Consider the following 12,646-nt stretch of genomic DNA (forward strand, 5'->3'; position numbering starts at 1 on the left):
GTATTTAGAAAGTGGCTATTCAAGACATATGTCGGGTGACAAGTCGTTATTTTCTAATCTTGAAAAACATGAAGGGGGAGTTGTGACATTTGGAGATGGTAATTCATCCAAGGTAATAGGTAAAGAAAAGGTAAGTTCTTCGGGGGTTCCTATTCTTGAAAATGTTTTTATGTTAAGGGCTTGAAAACAAATGTTCTGAGCATCAGTCAATTTTGTGATGAAGATTATGAGGTAAAATTTTCCAAAAATTATTGTACTATTCTAGATCATGGTGGTAATGTTATATGTTATGGATCTAGAACATCGGATAATTGTTATCTTGTTGGAATGTCACATAAACTGAAATGTAACAGTGTCTCTTTCGACATTGCAGATCTTTGGCATCAACGTCTTGGACATGTGAATCACAAGGAATTATTTACCCTGTCCAAACAAGAAGTGGTAAGAGGAATATCTAAGATGAAAGAAATGTCAAAAAGAGTGTGCGGTTCATGTCAAATTGGAAAACAAATTCGGATCTCACACAAGAAGGTAAATGCAGCTTCCACCGACCGTTTGCTTCAATTAGTTCACATGGACTTGATGGGTCCAACAAAAATGGAAAGTCTTGGAGGTAAACGGTATATATTCTTAATGGTCGATGATTACTCCAGATATACCTGGGTTGCCTTTCTACGTGAGAAGTCTGAAACCTTTGAAGTTTTTAAATCACTATGCTTAAAATTGCAGAATGAAAAATTTACAACCCTAGTTAGGATTCGTTCTGATCATGGTAGAGAATTTGAAAATGAAAATTTTTCTATATTTTGCGATTCTCTTGGTATTCAACATGAGTTTTCAGCTCCTATAACTCTACAATAAAATGGAATTGTTAAAAGAAAGAACCGAGTTGTGCAGGAAATGGCTAGGGTTATGCTTCACGCTAAAAAGGTTACTTAAAGGTTTTGGGCAGAAGAGGTCAATACAGCGGTACATGTGATAAACCGTGTTTATCAAAGACCAGGTACAAAAAAGAAACAGCAACAACTTTATCCAAGTCTACGATCTCGGTATCCCCTTGCATTATGCACCAAGCTTTCTTCGTAGCTTCCTCACACTGGATCCCTGCCGAGCAAAGGAATAAAGTGGTCACCTTGTGAGAAAAGGCTTCATAAGTTCGTTCTGATTATGGTAGAGAATTTGAAAATAAAATTTTTTCTATATTTTGCGATTCTCTTGGTATTCAACATAAGTTTTCAGCTCCTATAACTCCACAACAGAATGAGATTGTTGAAAGAAAGAACCGAGTTCTGCAGGAAATGGCTAGGGTTATGCTTCACGATAAACAGGTTACTCAAAGGTTTTGGGCGGAGGCGGTCAATACAGCGGTACATATGATAAATCGTGTTTATCTAAGACCAGGTACAAAAATGACTGCTTATGAAATCTGGAAAGGTAAGAAACCTAGTGTTAAATATTTTTGAGTTTTTGGTAGTAAATGTTATATCTTGCGTGATCGAGAATATTTGACTAAATTTGACACTAGAATTAGCGAAGGCATCTTCTTGGAGTATTCGAATAATAGTAGAGCCTACAGAGTATTTAATCTTGACACTTCTACTGTTATAGAATCTGCTAATGTTATGATAGATAAATCCACGACTGATTTAACTGAAGCTACTCCTATTTCTGTTTCTGCAGATACATATGACGAAGAAATAGGAAAAGAGCTTGATCTGGAAATTGAGAATCTGGACGAGGACAAAGTTGAAATGAACAAAGATGACTGCAACATACCATAACCATCTGCCAGAGTGAAATCAAATCATCTACTGTCACAAGTGATCGGAGACGTGAATGAACCAATTAAGATAAGACGACAAATCCAAAGTGAGGTATCATTTACTTGTTATACATCTTCTTTTGAACCTAAAAATGTGAAGGAAGCATTGTTAGACGATTCTTGGGTTAATGCTATGCATAAGGAATTAGAGCAATTTTCTAGGATGTTAAAAGTGCTTTCTTGAATAGTACTCTAAATGAAGATGTTTATGTGGAACAACCGAAAGGGTTCGAAGATCAAAATTTTCCTTCTCATGTGTTTAAACTGAAAAAGGCTCTCTACGGGCTATAACAAGCTCCAAGAGCTTGGTATGAGAAGTTGACCACTTTTTTAGTGGATGCGGGGTTCACTAGAGGGGGAGTGGACAAGACATTATTCATTAGATGGTCAAACAAGAGTTTAGTTGTGGCACAAATATATGTGGATGATATTGTCTCCGAGGCAACGAGTCGATCATTAGTTAAGGAGTTTGTAGATCTTATGCATAGTCATTTTGAGATGAGCATGATGGGTGAGTTGAAGTTCTTTTTGGGACTTCAAATTACTCAGTTGGAAATAGGAATATTTATCGCTCAAACCAAGTATGCTAAGGATCTTGTGACTAAATTCGGTTTAGAAAATACAAAACATGCTAAAACTCCTATGAGTATACAACTACCAAACTAGGTAAGGATATTTCAAGAAAAAGTGTTGAGCAGACACTATATAGGAGCATGATTGGCAATCTTTTGTACTTAACTGCTAGTAGACCTGAAATTGCATTTAGCGTCGGTTTGTGTGCTAGGTTTCAGTCTGAACCTAAGTCGACACATTTGTATGCTGTGAAATGTATCATAAAATATGTCGGTGGCACAGTTGACTTAGGTATCTGGTTTACTTATGACTCGGGAGCTATCATATCTGGATACACGGATTCTAATTGAGCAGGTTCATGTGATGATAGAAAGAGTACATCTGGTGGATGTTTTTATATTAGAAACAATCTGGTTGCTTGACACAGTAAAAAACAAAACTAGATATCTTTATCTACTGCGGAGGCCGAGTACATTGGAGCGGGAAGTTGTTGTTCTCAATTACTATGGATGAAACAGATGGTCAAAAATTACGGCATTGAACAAGATACTATGGTGCTTTATTGTGACAATATGAGTGATATTAATATATCGAAAAATCGTGTTCAACCTCGTGTACAAAACATATTGATATCCGACATCATTTTATACGCGAGTTAGTTGAAGACAAAACAATAGCACTAGAACATGTTAAGGCAGAGAAACAGTTTGGTGATCTATTTACAAAACCTTTGAATTACAGAGATTTGAGTATCTTCGTACTTCTTTAGGGATTTGTGCTTTGGATTGATTTTTTTTTTGGTTTGGTTTGTGTGTTTCTTTTTTTAGTATCCCATTGGTTTAGCTAAACCAATGGGATCGGTGATGCTAATAGATGGATTGGAGGATGCGGAGGATGAGTTTTCAGCTAAAGATGAAGGTGTGGCTGGACATCAAGGAGAAGTAGCTGAGGAGCAACCCGTGGAGGACATGATAGCCGAAATCTCCCTCCACGCCTATTTGGGGACAGCTGCGCCAAAGACTTTGCGGGTAAACAGTGTAGTCAAGAAAACCACAGTAAAAATCTTGATCGACACAGGGTCCACCCACAATTTCATTGACAAGAGGCTACTTAGGAAGATTGGGCTCGAGTTGGAACCCACGAAAGGGTTCGATGTGATGGTTGGAGATGGCACCACATTGCAAGCAGATTTTATTTATGGAGGTGTGGAATTGAAGGTGCAAGGCCAATGTTTCACATTGGATCTTTATCCGTTGGCCTTGCAAGGTGCCGACGTTGTTTTGGGGACCCAATGGCTTCAAAGCTTGTGGCCCGTCATTTGATTTCTCAAACCTCACATTGTCATTTCGGAGGAATGATCGAAGGGTGCTGCTGGATGGAAATCAACTGCGGCAAGCGCCGACATTGCAACCGCTTGTGGGCTTTCCTTGTGCAGGGGACCGAGCTCTATTATTGCAAATGATTGTTGCTGAACCAGAACATCCACCACCAAGGGAAATAGCCACTGACCTGCAAGAGCTACTGCAGGAGTTCAAGGATCTCTTCGAGGAATCTCGAGGACTGCCACCGACCCATCGGAACGACCATTGCATTCAGATCATTCCAGGGGCTGAAGTAGCAAATGTTTGGCTCTATCGGTACCTGCATGTCCAGAAGTAAGAGATTAGCAAATTGGTGGTGGAAATGCTCGAGCAAGGGATTATTCAACCGAGTAGAAGTGCCTACTCATGCTAGTTCGAAAGAAAGACGGGAGTTGGCAATTTTGCATCGACTACCGAGTCTTGAATGCAATTACAGTCAAAGACCGGTATCCAATACCGGTGATCGAGGAGTTGCTAGATAAACTCACAGGGTCGGCTTACTTCAGCAAACTTAACTTAAGAGCGGAGTACCATCAAATCCGCATCGACCCGGAAACAAAATGGCGTTCCGAACTCTTGATGCCACTATGAGTTCCGAGTCATGCCTTTTGGGCTCACCAATGCACCAGCCACCTTTGAAGGGCTGATGAATGATCTTTTTCACCCGCTCTTGCATCGGTACGTGCTCGTCTTCTTTGACGATATTCTAGTGTATAGCAAGAATTGGAGCGAGCACTTGCAGCATGTGCGTGAGTTGTTGAATATCTTGCGACAAAACTAGTTAAAAGTCAAGATGAGAAAGTGTCTTTGGGGAGAGCCACAAGTGGAGTACTTAGGACATATAATCTCAGCAATAGAAGTTGAAGCCGATCCAAGAAAGATCAAGAATATGGTGGACTAGTCGATTCCTGCTAATCAGCGGGAATTGAGGGGATTACTTGGGTTGACGGTGTACTATCGGCGATTCATTGCCAACTACGACAAAATTGCTGCTCCGCTGACCTCCTTACTCATAAAAGGTGGGTTTCAATGGACGGGCAAGGCGACGGAGGCCTTCGAAGCCTTAAAAACAGCTATGTCTACCGCTCCAATTCTAGCACTACTGGATTTCAGCAAGCCCTTTGTGGTGGAATGTGACGCTTCGGGTGAGGGCATTAAAGTAGTTTTGATGCAAGAGGGCAGACCCGTGGCATATATGAGCAAGGCATTGTCAAACCAGTCACAACAGCTAACCACCTACGAGCATGAAATGTTAGTGATTCTACATGCCCGTCACCAAATGGCGACCCTACTTGATCGACCAACGGTTTACTATCCGCACGGACCAGCGTAGCTTACCCTACTTTATGGAGCAACGTGTGCACACCCCAGCCCAGCAATGGTGGGTCATGAAACTCCTTAGGTATGACTACGAATTAGTCTACAAGAAGGGGATCGAGAATTGAGTGGCCGATGCCCTTTCACGCCAACCAAACACAAGTGAGCTCGCCTCTTTTTCAGCACCAACCTTTCCTCTAATTTCAGATATGTGAGGAACTAATGCAGAAGATCAAATCATGGAGGAGCTAGAGTCAGATATTACAGATCGCTTCCCAAATTTCAAACCTTGAGGACAAGGTTGCAAAAGCGTGGTGGATTGATACGATTCGGATTTCACCGATATCGTCTCGAGCATGGATTCCCTTTAGGGGTGTCCTTGTTTCTTGTTTTAATGTTTAATTCCTAATAAAATAAGTTTTCTGTAAGTCGCGTTCGAATGCGGGTGGAGTGCGTTCGAACGCGGTTGTGAACGCGATTGTGAACGCAGTTGTGAACGTCTGCATCACGTCCAGAGAGTGTGAATTGTGCGTTCGAACGCCGCATTCGAACGCGTTGTGAACACCTGTATCGCGTTCACAAATCCAGAGAAGTGGGAAATAAGTGCCTTCGGTCATGCGTTCGAATGCTTGCATCGCGTTTGCAAATCCAAAGAAGAGCGAACTAGGTGCGTTTGAACGCGGTAGACGAAAATATACTATTTAGGATTAATTTTGAATTGTTTGGTTAGCCTTTAAAGGATGTGGATGGCAACCATAGAATTATTATTGAAGAATTGAGTTTTGCCTTGCCTCCTTCGTCTTCTTCACTCTCGTTCTCTCGATCCTCGGCTACGCCGCTTCTAACCTCTCTCGACCGGCTAATCACCCTAGTCCCTTAGTGGTGGCCCTCTCCTCCCCTTTCTTCCAATCTATCCAACACTTGTAATAACCCTTCCATCAACCATAACCCTTCCACCACCACTTTTCACTGGTGCCACCCCATTAACGTCGGTCCACCCCCAACCACCATCATCTAGGATCTCGTGCCTCCATCCACAGATCCTGATTAGACCCCCTAATGTTTGTCCACTAAGCAGACGATATATCCAAATCCCTACATCTCATTCGTCTAAAACTAGATTCGTTGGAAAGCTCTTTCTGGGGCCACAACATATCAAAATTTCACGTCGATCTGACGACGGCATCTTTCGGGATCTATTTACAAAGTTCCATGCCAAATCTAGTCTAGATCTAAGAATTGGGAGAGATCGAACTTTAGCCTAAAAGGGAGATCGTATCAGCATGCCATGTAACCGAGCAATATTTCTAACAAAAATTTCAGCCACCGATTTAGTTGAAAACGAATGTGACAATGCTGAAATGTATGCATACTTGCTTAATCTATCAACCACCACAAAGATAACAGAATAACCACGTACTAGCGGAAGACCCTCTATGAAATCCATAGAAATGTCTTCCCAAACACAGTCTGGTATAGGTAAAGGCTGAAGTAATCTAGCCGGTTTCAATGTGTTTGCCTTAGCCCTTTGATAGACTTCGTAAGCATGGGCAAATCTCCTCACATCCCGTCTCAATCCTGGCCACGTGCAACTTTGAGATATCCTCCTATAATCCTCAAGACACCCTCATGACCACCCTCTGGAATTTGGTGGAAGTGCTCCAACAATTTTTGCAGCAATCCATCCTTTGCGGGCACCCAAATGCATCCGTAGTCCAACAGCAAACCGCCTTAGTTTTCAAACTCTAGATGGCACTCTAGATCATCCATCACCTCCTACAACAATCTCAAAATATCTGGGTCAGATGTACATGCATACCTCAGCCCATCAAGAAAGGGGAAGGTAGGAGCATAATAGACTGCAAGCTAGGCGGTATCGGGTTGGCACGATAGTGTATCCGCCACTCTATTTTCCTTTCCCTTTTTGTATTATATTTCATAATCATACTCCAACAATTTTGTGACCCATCTCTGTTGTGCCGGAGTGTGTATACGCTGTCCCATAAAGTATGGAAGGCTTCTTTGATCAGTTCGGATAATGAATCGCCTACCGATCAAATAAAGCCTCCACTTTATCACTGCATGCAGAATTGCTAACATCACTATTTCATAAGTCGATAATTGCTGAGATTTTTTTTATAAAGCCTTGCTAAGATAAGCAATGGGATGTTCTCCTTGTATTAGTACAACTCCTATGCAAACTCCCGACGCATCACATTCTACAATGAACTCTTTGTTGAAGTCCGGTAGCGCTAAAATGGGTGCCGTTGTTATTGCTGTTTTTAGTTTTTCAAAAGCTGTAGTGGCTTCAACCATCCATCTAAAAGAGTCCTTCAACAAAGAAGTGAGAGGAGCAGCGATCTTGCCGTAACCAGCGATGAAATGGCGATAGTATCCAGTTAGACCCAAAATCCTCTCAATCCGTTGATAGTAGTAGGAATAGGCCTCCACTATTATGCATGCAACCTTTTGAGGATCCGCCGCTACACCAACCGTTGAAATGATATAGCCTAAATTCTCCACTTGTGGTACTCCCCCTAGGCACTTGGACTTCTTGATATTCAATTGATTTTGCTTCAATAAAAACTAGCCTATTCGGTAAATCCTCCACCACGAATAACCGATCTATACCAATGCAATGCCGTTCCTTAGAGGTGAAAGCTTTCCATATGGACGTTTGCATCTTCCGCTATACCTTGACAATCAAAATATTATTCAACTTGAAACACCCAATATGTTGGATCACCGCCTTGGAATTTTGGAAAGTCCAAACATGTGGTTCTCCCCCGAATAGCATTGTTGTGTTCGCGAAAGATCCTTGGTTCAAGTCTAAGCCTTTGTGCATGTTGATCACCTTCTCTAAATCCTCGAGCACGTCCATCATCATCTCCAAAGGGATCAACCTCATCCTCAAAGTGTCAATCCTCCTCATCGACGAAGCGCACTGGTGCCATTTGCCTCTCGGGTTCCACCACTACCGGTCTTGGGTTTTGTAACGGAGTTGGGGGATGATGCATAGGAATAGGTAAGAGGGGATCATTGACACTCACATGACACACCTAGACCTGTGGGGTATCGGTTTGATGAGGTCCCACTAGTAGTCCTTCTTGAGGCTCCGATCGTCGTCGAGGAGATGATGAACCTAATCGGTTCATGACATATTCCTTAAAATCATTGTGATTCTTTTGAATTGCGTCAACTCTATGCAGCAATATTTGGAACATGCCCATAAGTTCATCCGCCAAGCCCATATTCCCTTGTCGGTGTGCTCTCCATAGGTCTCCTTATTGATGTCATCTTCCTTGTTTCAACCATTAATGGAGGTCCGAGGTTCGCCTGCTCTGATACCAAATTTATGGATTCTATGCTAGAAAAAGATAGGCTCTGATACCAGATTGATGGATTCTATGCTACTAAAAGATGGGCTCTGATACCAGATTGATGGGTTCCTGTACCAAAAGATCAGCTATGGAACGATTCCTTCAAGATCTGGATTTAGTACAAGAATCAATCTGCACAACTATAGAAAAATATTCATCAAATATTCTCCATTTAGTAATAAAATTACGAAACTAAGTGGATTCGATTTGTAACTTCTTGATCTACAACTTTTGTATTTACATCCTTCGCAGATTCGAATTGCAATAGGGACGAAAACACAGAATAACATGTGCGATGGTGGTGGTGACGGGTGGAGTGGATGTTAGGGTAATGGATGGGTATGGAGATGGAGGTGGATAGTGGATGTGATTAAGGTATATAGACGAAGCGAACGAAGTGGTTGAAATCCCAAAGAAGAGGGGTGACTCGACAATCAAGGGAGATTAGAAGTTAGGAGAACCTTGCCAATGGTAGAGGTGGAAGGATAGTGAAGAAGGAGGAGGGAGAGAGTTTAGGAGGCAAGAAATCAATATTCCAATAGCATAATGAATTTGGCTGCCATCCACATATATATAGAGGCTAGCCAACAAGTCCTAAAACAATAAGTAATCATAATTTTATAGGATTCTTGCCGATCGCATTCGAACGCGCCCGATCGCGTTCAAACGCACAAAAGACGTTCTTTGTATGTGCGAACGCGATGCAGGTGTTCGAGCACAGGTGTTCGAACTCGCCTGACTGCGTTCGAACGCATAATATGCATTCTTTGTATTTGTGAACCTATTGCAGGTGTTCGCAAGGGCGTTCGAACGCGACCCCTCCTGCGTTCGAATGAGACTTATAGAAATTTTATTTTAATAAAAATACACAACTAATGCAATAAGAAAAGATCCTAACTAAGTGTGTCAGAATGGTATAAGAAATTACCCAAAGGCAAATGAACGACGACTCTTTATTCAGCTGTTTAGTTTATCATTTAAATGGAGCGTTCTAATGCACTCTGAGTCGTTCGAACACACCCTATAGTCATTTATAGCGAGTTCACATATTAAGAGAATATATTTTAGTCATGAATGAGATCGCAGAATTTTCATAAAATCTGCTAATTTGTGAAAAAATGATCTCACTACAGCCTTTAAAGATGATGTCCTTGGAGTGATCTCATCAGGTCACGGGCTAGGGGGAGCTTTTTGGAAATCATTAATCTCTAGCTATGGATTAGAGGGGCATGTTTTCATGACTTTACATTTAGACCCTTACTATTAGATTTTATTGATGTATCATCAAGTATTCTGGATGGATGTTTTGGTCGAATTTGATTGATATATGCTTTTGGCCTAATCGAATTTCATGTAATTGATTTACTTAAGTCATTTAAGGGTGATTTCTATTATTTTATGTTTTTAGTGTAATTTTATGTCATGATAAATTCATGAACACAAAACACTTTGAAATATGTTGTGCAATCTAAATCGCTTATATGTATTAGAGAAATTATTATATATAACTGCTATTAAAAATAATTTCGCTAAATATAGAAGGATGCAATAAACATTTTATGGGCATCGTATGATTCTTGATCTAGTCTAGTATATCCGTAAATGTTATATCTATTTCAACCAATGAAACAAACAAATCATAATTGCTTTATTCATTCGATATTATAGTGCTTGCAAAGCTATTCCAGAACCATTATTGACATATATAATATTTTCCAGAACCCTCACCCTCACATAATTTATTTTTCACACTTTCACTCATGAAGATCACAACAATTGAACTCGCACACCACATATGGGGATCAAGTATTTGGTACACATTTTCTTCTCACAACGTGGGATATGAGGCCAGCATTGCAATTCCACACAACCCTTCAGGTGCAGCTATGTCCTTTTGCATCAAAATATAACCGTTGTCGCCCCATCCTTTGCCCCATGAGTTCTTCACTATCCAATACTTTGTTCGTTTGCTATCTATCCCATAACCAACAACTGTAACTCCATGATTTAGACTAGTCCCACAACTACCTCTGAAGACACCAGAATGATAGAATTGGAAATCATAACCACCAGCATCTATTCCAACTGACACTGGTTGTCTCGCAATGGCTCTCATGAGTGCCGGTTCACTATTGCGAGGCACCTCTTGGTAGCGTCTAATGGTCGCTACGTGATTCAGCAATAGGTTCCTCACGTTGCAATTGCTTTGATATCCTTGATATGGATAGTTTGATTCAGAATCGATACCTCTGTTTAGTATGACGAAGTTGAATGCATTGTCCATTAAGCCACCATTACATCCAGAATCAAAGAAGTCGCAATCCACTAGTTCTTGCTCTGACAAAGAGATTAGATTTCCTCTCCTGATTTTAAATATTCCTTCAATTGCTGCTACTGCAGAAAATGCCCAACAAGATCCTATATGTATTTTATAGAAAAGCAACATTTAGCATTAGCACGAGATATAGACTCAAATACTAATTAACCAATAAACTTTCTTCTATGGCATGCATGATTTAACTTACAAGAAGGTCAACAAAGTTAAAACGTTATATATATTATAACAGATATATCTGAGACTACTGTATAGTTTTTAACTAAGAGGAGGAAATGCACCGAGTAACTAGTGCACGTTGAAGGAAAAGAATAATAATGAATGATATTTCTCAAATAAACAGGAAGAAAAAGATGAATTGAGGAACATTTCTGAAACAAGAAAAGAACAGAGAATTTGTAATGTGTAAGGATCAGCTCATAAGAAACCAGCAGTACATATTGGAGGGTAAACCAAATTTATATATAAATCAGTTTGTTAGCTCTGAAGAACTGGGGGAATAAAAATAAAAGAAAAGAAATTGTTCGGCAGATTGCCTTACCACATGATCCTTGGTTCTTAACTTCAGTCACTGCACCTCTGAGCCTCCAATCTACCTAGGTGGTGCAGAAAAGTTTGCGTACATAAACGACGTCGGTTGCCTGGAAGCATTTGTGACCTTTAGTCCGCCATGAGTGACCATGAATTCCTCATTGGTTAAGTCCGCAAACTGGTTTACAGTCAGATTGTAGCTCTGTCCAGGTTTATTATTTGAGGACTCAATGTATTCAACATTGCTCTTAAACACCCGGAAACGACGTTGCTTCTCCTCCGCATTGGTGTAGACTCGCTTATATTGAGCCATCCATTGCTCATGCCTCGCTTTCATAGCTTCGTCATAGCTGCCATCGGAGACTACTGGACCTGCAAATAACGTGCAAATAACAAGGAAAAGAGAAAAGAAATAGAGCCAAGAAGCCATGATCGATGCTCCAACTGTATTAAGAGTAGAAGGATTATTTCTTTTTTGGCGATATTGAACTCGTTAGGATAAGGTGCGTTTATATAGTGCTTGGAGGATAGACTTGATCAATATTTAATTTGCGATATGCATTCTGTCAGCCAATATATAGCCCGGTCTTCTATGTAGCTGGGCAGCAATTTATACGTAAAGATGCTTGCAATGAAATATTAAATATGCTAAAATTTCAATCCCGTTTAATTCCTTCTAATCCATTCCCAAGAAACTCCCTCTTTTAGTTAGATTTACATCCACTCGGTCCACACCTACGTCACCAAGCTAGCTATATGAAGTAGCACCAGCCACCAGGTCATATATGATTAGAAAACGTTGCCACATAGTTCTTAAAAGAATTAGCAAATTAAGCAAAACGCGGTTATTTTCAGATATTAAACAACAAAGAGATACATAATATCACTGTCGTTATATGTACTTGCAAAAGCAAGACATATATAATATCTTCCATGCTGTACGCGCAGCTGTGTACAACAACAGCATAACGAAAACTTTTACGTCGTAACTTCTTTTGCTTCACAAAAAAAAAAAATTCGAACTTTGACCCTCTAAACTATTAAATAACGCGACCTGTGATTTTCTTTTTTGAACACATAAACCCTCTAAACTATTTAGAGATCTCTCAAATTTCTCTTGGATAAATTCCACTTAGTCTTTAGGTTACTTATTAGTTAATATTACTATACAATATATTAGAGGAAAACACAATATTTTCAGAAATAATATAAACAAAAAGAATTCCAAATTATCAAACGCCACAACAAGCCCTAAAATAAATATTGAGTTTATAATAATAAGATAAATAAAAGAACTAAAAGTAATCCAAGCCAACTCCTTCACAAA

The 12,646-nt window shown here is 40.1% G+C and overlaps 1 pseudogene; it reads right to left on the reverse strand.

Moving 5' to 3' along the window:
- Positions 1-9,618: 9,618 nt before the first annotated feature.
- On the reverse strand, positions 9,619-11,749 carry LOC140788522 (senescence-specific cysteine protease SAG39-like; annotated as a pseudogene).
- Positions 11,750-12,646: the final 897 nt, after the last annotated feature.

The sequence above is a fragment of the Typha latifolia genome, chromosome 5, assembly GCF_019914945.1.
Source record: "Typha latifolia isolate L0001 chromosome 5, TyphaL0001v2, whole genome shotgun sequence".
Taxonomy (NCBI): Eukaryota; Viridiplantae; Streptophyta; class Magnoliopsida; order Poales; family Typhaceae; genus Typha; species Typha latifolia.